Below are 8,052 nucleotides of genomic sequence, written 5' to 3' on the forward strand. Positions count from 1 at the left end.
GATTCGGGATGCAGCGTTGGTAGGGTTGCCAGGTCGTGCGGTAAAAATTGAATAGTTTATGTTGGTTTAAACGGGGAAAGTGCTGATTTTTCAGCAGTATCTGGCAACTATGCGCGTCGGCTATATTTGACCAAAGATGGTCTTTGGCCACATTTTGCAATACAAATCGGAAATTATTCCGTGGCCAACGTTGTCGATTAAAAGTTTAAGTTTCTCTCGGAAATTCGAAAAAATATCACACAGACACATGAGGTCCCTGTTTACTGAAAACTAAAGAGTACGGCACGATAGATTTGAGGAACGAACAGTTCCAAAAAATGAAAATTTTGGGGCCAGAGAGCTTGAGGGAACGATAAAATTGTAAGATATCATCCTGGATGTCAAAAGTGTGTTCTGAGATCCCTAGATAATGGCTTAAATGACACTGCAATTAATAGAAAATTTGCACGCAAAGTTTTTATTGCTTCGTCTGAGAGCGCTTAAAGAGCTGATTTCACATTTTTGATAATTTTTTTCTGACGCTGGAAATAGTATCGAAATAAATTTAAAAGTGAGGAAATGCACCGCCTAGTGACGTCATCTGGCGGCTTTTCCAATTTAAACACATGTATTTGAACAGATTAGATCATTTTGTCATAAATTCACCAAAAATTATCTAATTCATTAACTACGGGAACTTTTGTCTTCAGTTTATTCAGTAGTTTCCCCTTATAAACACGAAATTCATCAAACTCTAGACACCTGCAAATTCTCCATTTTACATTCTGAGAATGCAATACATTTTACATGCAACTGGACACATTTCTGACACTCTAAATGCCAGAGAGCAGCATGTTATTTTTTCGATGTATGACCTTTAGTTGTAACAGAGTAACGCAAATTTTTTGGCAGGGCGGCATACAGGATTATGATCGAAATGAATGGATTGATTATAAACGGTCCCTTTTTAAACTCTGTATTGCCCGGAGCTGATTAATTCAGCGACACTTTTGACACTTCAATACTTGGACCAACTGTTGGAGACTAAGATACAAATACCAATACACGTATCAACACAACCGCTATGAAAGTATGAGTGTGCTTTAACTTTCTATCTGAATCACCTCTTATATTAAAGATATTTTATTCTCAAATTAAAGTTACACTATACCTCGGATCATCCGAACGCATTTTTGACGGTCATAATTTCATTCCCTTCGCCAAATTTCTTCATATGAGCTGTATATAAAGATAATAAAAATTTGAATCCGTGTAGGTGTTTGGCAGTGTGAAAGTTATTGAGTGTGAAGAACGAATATTTGTGATGTGAGGTATACTTTTCAACAAAAACCTCTGTTTTTTATTTAGTTCATTATGCTGTACATATTTATTTATATCATATAATATAAAATGTACGCCTGCCGGACACCACCTTCGATGGCATTCTTTTGTAATGGACTGTAACTAAACTGAGTAATTTGTAATTAATCTGAGAAAATCAGAGAAAAAGGACAATTTTACACCGACAATGGCATCTCTGTGCGAAAAACTGTGCGCCTGCGCCAGGTAGCTGAATCGAAGTTTATTACCATACTGGGAACCAGGAAGAAACGCAATATTTTGTTGAATTGGGTCGCCCATCTTCAATATTCATTTACTGATTTATTTACGTATTAACTGTTTACTCTTCAAGCTGGATACTAAAATCCAAAATCACAATCACATGACTTAACATTCAGATCTTTCGAATTCCGTAGTAAAATTAGTGTGACATTGCTTCCAGTCTTTCCGAAATTTTGAATATATAATATCTTTTGAATCGTCCAGTCTTTTGTATTTGGGCAATACATTTCATAACTTTTAAATGAACGTTTCTATATTATTTTCGTCTAGCATATGCGTGGACTATCTTTTTCAGGGCCGGATTAAGGGGGTGGCCACATGGGCCGCGGCCCATGGCGGCAAATCTAGAGGGCGGCAAATTTTGCAAATTTTTTAAATGTAGGTATAAAAAAATATCTGATTCAGAAAAAAAAAATTACAAACGAGAAAAGGCGACAAAATCTCTCATTTCCTGAGAGTGTAGTAATTTTCAATTTTGTCATCTTTCAGTGATACAAGAGACAGCACCTTTAATTAGTCGAGTTAAGAGAGAAACCAAACACGCAACTTTCCCTGAAACGGCGCGGCGCAGAGAGCAATGATGACGAGGACTTGAGATGAAAAGGAAAAGCCATCGGCGCGGCGATCGGCATGTAACACATATCAGCGCCTACAAGACTGCACGAATACTTCACGCATTGCATCAAACACAGTGCGGTCATTGCGGTCAGCGTGAAACGGATAGCTCCTACAAGAATGCATGAATACTTCACGCATTGCGCCAAACAGTTTGGTCAGCGTGAAACGCATGGCGCATACAAGACTGCGTGAATACTTCACGCATTGCGCCAAACACGGTGCGGTCTGCGCGGCGCGGCGGCGGAAGTTAAAATCATTAAACCACATTCATGTTTGTTCTTTCATAATTTTTTCGTTCATTTCTTATGAATGGAAGGCCTTGTCCACACAGATATAGGTTTACAAAACTTAACTTTTGCTAAGTAGTAGTGTTGACAGGGCATCCCCAAAAAATGTGTTCAACACGAGTAAACGCGTCTTTTGCACCCCTCCCCCGCTGGCACGTTCACTTGATGGTTTTTGGGGTTTTTGGTTTCAATACGAATGAGAAGGGGGCGGCAAAATACAGGCGGCCCATGGGCGGCAAGTAGGTAAATCCGGCCCTGATCTTTTTTGCATAGATATTAATGATGGAAAAATTCGAATTTGATTTTCTCCTAGGCCCTGTTTAAGACAAGATAAGTTTCATCCTTATTTTTACTTGCGTCAATAATAAAAGGTAGATAGTTGGCACCCGTGCAAGTAGTTGAAAAAGTAGGCTTATTTGAAAGAGGATCTAGCGACTGAGCTCTCAAAAGGTTCAGTGTGATGTGAGAATATGAAGTTTAGGATACACAATCAAGAAAAAAGTGAAATATCAGCGTCGTTTATCAGTACACATGCTCAATAAAAAAGGGGAAAAAATGAACTTTAGCAATTGAACTTTTTTTAGCGAATCAATGAAAAATTAATAAACAACTTATTCAGACCCCTAAATATGCTGTTTTGAAACCAATTTTCCTACGTTTAAAAAAACATTAAACCTGATATTATAGTATGATAAGGCAGGTAACAAATGCAGCAGGTGATGGTCGTCAAGGGGTTGCAACAAACCTTTCATCTCGGGTCGCCGACATTTCTTTGGATGAAGGGCCTCCATAGGACCCACAGCCGAAACTCTCTCCATAAAAGTGTTTTAAATCACGTCATGTATTTAGTTTCCTCAGGAATGACCCTTGAGGAGAGAGAATGATCACCTCTTTCCCTTTCCCATCGTCTCGTTCTGTTTCCTCTACTTTGCAATAAATTAACTTTAACTGCAACGTGCCTACGTAGAAAAGAGCTGAGCGCCTCTCTAGTATGAGTGTATTAAAGCTTTTCCACTTGTTTATTTACTAATTTATCTTTTATAAAATGATTTTAATTGAGACTTTAATCTAATCTTAACGATAAAAGAGTCTCATTTGAGCCTGCGGGCTGATTGTTGACATTGATGGACAAAGCGATAGACAAGGAAGCCATAGGGAGCATGGAGCAATCGTATTGGTTGAAATTGGTGATTTTTATAGACTGAGGGGGTTAATGATGGACTAACCGTAGGGGCGCTCGTGGGTTGCCATCTATTACGCACAGTGTTCGAGACTCACAGGCGCCAACGCGCCAAATGCGCCTAAAAAAAGACGGCTCTGCGCCAACGTGGCCCCTAAAAATTGCCCCCTAAAAATCTGAATTTCCATATCAGGTGATTATTCGAAATTTTCAGCACTACAACAACTGAAAGCTTCTTCTATTCTTCACGATTTCATCCCTTGTGCTTTTGTCTTCCCCAAGTTACAGCTACTTACTAGTTTTGTTACGAAAATATCTTTTCACTAAATGCGACGTAATATTTAGGCCAAAAAGTCAATTTGGCCCCTAAAAAATCTTCAATGCCGCCTAAAAATCAGTCTTGATGCGCCACTTGGGTCCTAAAACTCAAAGGTGAGTTTCGAACACTGATTACCTACCTCTTATGTCCATTGCAACCATCCACTTCTACCAATAGGATCCCTCCATATCTCTTTCGTCATCTTTGTCCATAGCTTTGTCTTCAAATTTCAATAATCAACCCGCAAGTGACATCCGGACTTACGAAACCGCGGCCGAGATCGGGCATGCACGCGACGCGAGTAAAATCCTCAGAGACCGTTTGCCTTTTTTCTTTTAGCTGCTGGCGACGAGGAGAGGTCGGCTGCCTTTTTCGCGGCGTTTCCCGTTAGTCCCTCGCCGAGGCTCCGGGCTCCGGGGCCCAAGTTCGAGGTCCGATCGGCGGTAATCCGGTCGGCCGACCAAATCGAGGCAGGACGACATTACGCCACAGCGGCGCGTGCTGCTTTCGATCTGGATGCCGCCGGAACGAGACCCGATCGCGGATGCGTCGATTCCGGTAAAGGGCCGATTTTTATAAGGGCTCGTAAACTACTTAAGGTACTCGAGTAGAACGCCGTATCAATATTCGAGCGTTGCCAATTTCCACTGGTAAGAGAGCGAGAGACACAATAGCCCGAATGCGGACAACAATAAAAACACACTAAAATACAAAAATAACAAATGGGTTTACAAGGCTAGAGGAGACAAAACAACCAGGACGTTTCGGGCCAATTACATGCCCATTCTCAACTGTAACAGAAGCTAAAAAATGTAAAAATTAAAACAAGAAAATGAGAAAATGAAAGAAAATGAAAAGAAAATGTCTCCTCTAGCCTTGTAAACCCATTGGTTTTTTTTTTGTATTTTAGTGTGTTTTTATTGTTTTCCACTGATAAAAATAATATTTTTGAAAAAAGTTATACACTGGAAAAAAAAACACATTGGATCTAAAGTCTAGACTCTTAAAAACATCGACAAGAATGAGTACTCTTGATTCAATCAGAATCTAGATTAAATCAAGAACCAAGCCGGATTTTGAGCGGATTTCGTTTTGATTCAAGAAAAAATCCAATTGAATCAAGAGTACTTTTTCTTGTCAATGTTTTCAAGAGTCTGGGCTCTAGAGCCAATGTGTTTTTTTTCCCCCGGTGTATTAAAATTATTCTCCTGAAAGCACTCGGAGCACAGAGGATCGAGTCAAGACGAGAGGTCGGACAAAACTTGGAAACTCTAAACGCCTATAATTCCGTTTATATAAAACTTCAAGATTTTGGAAGTAGTTTCATTGGGTTTCTCGTGAAATTTTCATTTGGAATCACCCGTAAAGATTTAAAATGTGACGAATGAAACATCAAAATTTGCAGTTTTAGTAAAAAATGTCATTTCCGACCTCTCTGATTGACTCGATCCACTGTTCGGCGCCGGCTGAATGGGCCTCTTGCAAACTTCTGCTAGAGCAAATGAAAGAGTTATTTCTTGTAGAAAATGGCTCAAAAAGAAGGGCACGATATTTGATCACCTACATTTTCCCACCCGATAATGCATGAAAAACTGCCGGAAAATGACTATTCAGACCCTATTTCGTCGAGATTTGCACTAAGAAATTCTCTTTCAAAAACCCATCTTTCTCAGGAGATCGTAGAAATATCAAATCAAAACATTTCAAAAATTCGGCGCCGCATTTCTTGGTGTTCCTTGCTTAGTCCTTTCAAATGCTTGAGATAATATAATGCGAATAAAGTAATTTGAAAATTTGGATGAGAATATTTCAACGCTTCCTTGAAAATTCCTAGTTTATCAAAAGAGATTTAGCAACCTCTGGAGGCTCATACGACGTTTTTCCCAATTACGGTAGAATAGTGGTCGCACGTCTAAACTTACCCGGGAACGGGACGCATTTTTGTCCGGATCGCACTCTATTACGGCACGAGCCACGATGCCAAATCGACTCAATTTTGCAATTAGGAACAACGATCTCTGGCTCAGTTTAAAAACAACCTTTGCACCATAAATTTCCTCACAGACATATGTGTTTTTACGAATGCTAGAATTTGTAGTTCTTCATCGCCATGTAATCCAAATGGGCTATTTGAACGGATTTACTTACTCGCCGCCCATGGGCCGTTTGTATTTTGGCGCCCCCTTCTTATTCGTTTTGAAACATCAATAAAAACCATCAATTGAACGTGCCGGAGAGGGAGGGGTGCATAAGACACGTTTAATCGTGTTGGACACATTTTTTGCGAAAGTTAAGTTTAGTAAACCTATCTCTGTGTTGACAATAAGACCTTCCATTTATATGAAATGAACGAAAATATTATGAAAGAACAAACATAAATGTGCTTTAATCACTTCAACTTCCGCCGCCGCGCCGCGCTGACCGCACAGTGTTTTGCGCAATGCGTGAAGTATTCCCCCAGTCTTGTAGGCGCTGTGCGTTTCACGCCGCCCGCTGCTGACCGTAGCGACTGCACTGTCTTTGACGCAATGCGTGAAGTATTCACGCAGTCTTGTAGGCGCTAATATGTGTTACATGCCGACCGCCGCGCCGCGCCGAGGGTTTCTCCTTTTCATCTCAAGTTCTCGTCATCATTATTGCTCTCTGTGCCACGCCGTTCTGGGCCAAATTCCTTGTTCGGTTCCTCTTTTAGTCTTAACTCGACTAATTAATGATGCTGTCTATTGTATCACAGAAAGACGACAAAATTAGAGATATACTCTCAGGAGGTGAGAGATTTTGTCACCTTTTCTAGTTCGTAATTTTTTTTCTGTATCTGATTTTTATAGCTACATTTAAAACAAATTGACAAATTTGCCGCCCCCTAAATTTGTCACCATGGGCCGCGGCCCATGTGACCATCCCCTAAATCCGGCCCTGGGCATCGATATCATTTGTAAGCAATTAAATAGCTCATGAGTCTGTGAAGGTGTATCGATGAGTTTGATTTGCCTGCATTTTGGCGGGTATGCAAAATACCAACCCACGAGCTTGAATAGTTACAGGTCGTGAGGATGGTACCACTAGATTCAGCATTCAGAATATTTCAATGGGTGAAAAGTGCATCAGCCACCGGACTGAACCTCCAGAGAAGTTACGAATTTCGGAATAAAATTCGCTCACAGATCTTCCCTCCTTCGAACACTCCAGCCGTGATAGCGAAGAGAGCTGTAACTCTCAAAAATTTTCGAAATCGAGTTTCCTTCAAGATTCTTCAGAAGTCTTTTAGATGAAATCACTGAAGTATAGCTAAAACAACAAAGTTCTTCGTATTTTTAAGAAAACGAAACACACAAATGAGGAAGCCGTAAATGCGCAAAAAATGGCGTAGTTTCAAACGAAACAACCGTAAGGAGCATTATTTCTCCAGATAGCCATTTCCTCAAAACTTCATTTTTGCACTTATGGCTCCTCTCGCCATCACAGCAGTCATCGATGAAACTTTTAGAATTGGCATCGACGCCGGGCAACATACATCACTCATCTCTCAGCGGTCACCGCTGAACGGCCGGCACAACAGACCGTCTTTCGGAATGAAGTAAGCAGTTAGCTAGGTAAATAGCTCGAATTCTGAGGCCTCGAGTCGTTTCTCGTCTGTCAAGGGAATGCACTCCCCTTCCTAGTACCCCGCCCCCCTCGCCCGAGGAGGCTCATGGGCCTTTCTTTCAAAAGGCTTATTACCGCTGCAGTTATGCTTCCCGCCGTAATGCCCGTCCGCGGAATTACTACCGTAATAGGAGAGTGAGCCGGGTTCCTGAGAACTCTGAGTAAATAATTACTTCTTTTTCATATTTATGGGAGTGCGCAGCTCTTATTTTCACTCACGGATTATCGGGAAGTCAGAGTCTGTGGCTGTCCGACCAAGGCTCGGGTAAGGTTAAGGTTAGAGTTCATGTCCAAAGATGGAGTCCATTTCAAGGGAAGAGGGGGGACTTTTAGGGATTCCTGTCAGATCGGCGTGTCCACCAAAATTTTAAAATGTCTGCATAATTTTTTTTGGCTGTATT

The sequence above is a fragment of the Bemisia tabaci genome, chromosome 6 (genome assembly GCF_918797505.1).
Source record: "Bemisia tabaci chromosome 6, PGI_BMITA_v3".
In the NCBI taxonomy this organism is placed as follows: Eukaryota; Metazoa; Arthropoda; class Insecta; order Hemiptera; family Aleyrodidae; genus Bemisia; species Bemisia tabaci.